At 45.4% G+C, this 1,402-nt stretch overlaps 1 non-coding gene across 1 annotated transcript; it reads right to left on the bottom strand.

The window, feature by feature from the left end:
* Nucleotides 1–418: 418 nt before the first annotated feature.
* On the bottom strand, nt 419–525 carry LOC120267992. The gene has a single exon (XR_005538663.1). It is a non-coding gene; the product is annotated as a small nucleolar RNA R71 (small nucleolar RNA).
* Between the last annotated feature and the right edge of the window lie 877 nt (nt 526–1,402).

Below are 1,402 nucleotides of genomic sequence, written 5' to 3'. Positions count from 1 at the left end.
CTGATTTAGAAGTAGAAGAATATGAAAACATGGCAGAACAGAATGAGCAGCAGCGGACATTATCTGATTATGCCAGACCTTCAGTATTCGGGACACATCGAGCATTGTGCGTCCCCTGATTATAACTCAGAACTTCGAGCTGAAGCCGGCATTCATCCACATGTTGCAGCAATCTGCACAGTTCAATGGTTTGGCCGATGAGGATCCAAATAGTCATATAGACAACTTTCTCGAGGTATGTTATATGCTGAAGATAAACGGGGTGACGGATGATGCCATCAAGTTGAGAGCCTTCCCATTTTCCTTGAAAGGGAGAGCGAAGTAGTGGCTACACTCATTACCTAGAGCATCGATTACCACATGGGAGGAGATGGAAGAAGCTTTTTTTGCACGATATTTCCCTCTCGGAAAATCCGCAAAGCTTAGGAATGAGATCTCGTCCTTTGTACAGTTGGAATTGGAGTCTCTATTTGAGACGTGGGAAAGGTTCAAGGAGCTCCTGAGAAAGTGCCCGCAACAAGGATTCCCGTAGTGGATGATTGTTCATACCTTTTACAACGGTCTGAATCTGAGTACAAGGCAACTCTTGGATGCGGCAGCAGGAGGTACCTTAGGTGGCAAGACTCCCTGTGAGGCTCGTCAATTAATTAAAGAAATGGGATTAAACAGTTACCAATGGAATGCTATGGAGAAGAAAAAGGTGGCCGGTCTCCATGAGATAGATGCAGTAACCTCATTGGAGGCTCAAGTGGAATCATTGAGTAAGAAGTTAGATCTCCTAACTTCGAATAGAGTAGTGGCCGTGACTACTTACACCGGGTATGATGGAGGACATGCTCCCTCCGATTACCCGATCTCTATTGGTGATGCATCTTCGGTTGAGAATCTCAATTTTGTAGGTAATGGCATGAGGAATCAATGAAACCCATACAATAATACCTATAATCCAGATTGGAAGAGTCATCCTAATTTCTCGTGGAGCAACCAAGGTCCACAAAAGGCCATAGGGCCACCGGGTTTCTAACAACAAGCCGCAAACATGGAGAACCGAGTTTCAGGTTTGGAGACCCGAATGAACGATTTGGAGAAAGCCTTAACTAGGTTTGTGTAATCATCTGATACAAGGTTCCAATAAGTTGAGGCTACACTTCGCAACCACACCGCCTCTTTGCATAATCTTGAAAATTAAGTAGGGCAGATTGTGAAGTCCTTATCGGAAAGGCCACAAGGAAGCTTGCCGAGTAACACCAAGACCAACCCTAGAGAGCATGTGAAGGCGATCACTTTGAGAAGTAGTCGTGAGGTTAAGGGTAAGCTTCTGAGTGAGAAGCCCAACTAACACGCACCTGAGGTTATAGAGGTTGAGAAGGGAGAAAGCAAAGAGAAGGAGGTGGCACCCCCA

This window comes from Dioscorea cayenensis, chromosome 8 (assembly GCF_009730915.1).
Source record: "Dioscorea cayenensis subsp. rotundata cultivar TDr96_F1 chromosome 8, TDr96_F1_v2_PseudoChromosome.rev07_lg8_w22 25.fasta, whole genome shotgun sequence".
Taxonomy (NCBI): Eukaryota; Viridiplantae; Streptophyta; class Magnoliopsida; order Dioscoreales; family Dioscoreaceae; genus Dioscorea; species Dioscorea cayenensis.
Note: the sequence above shows the minus strand (reverse complement) of the source record. Positions and strands in the feature narration are given on the sequence as shown.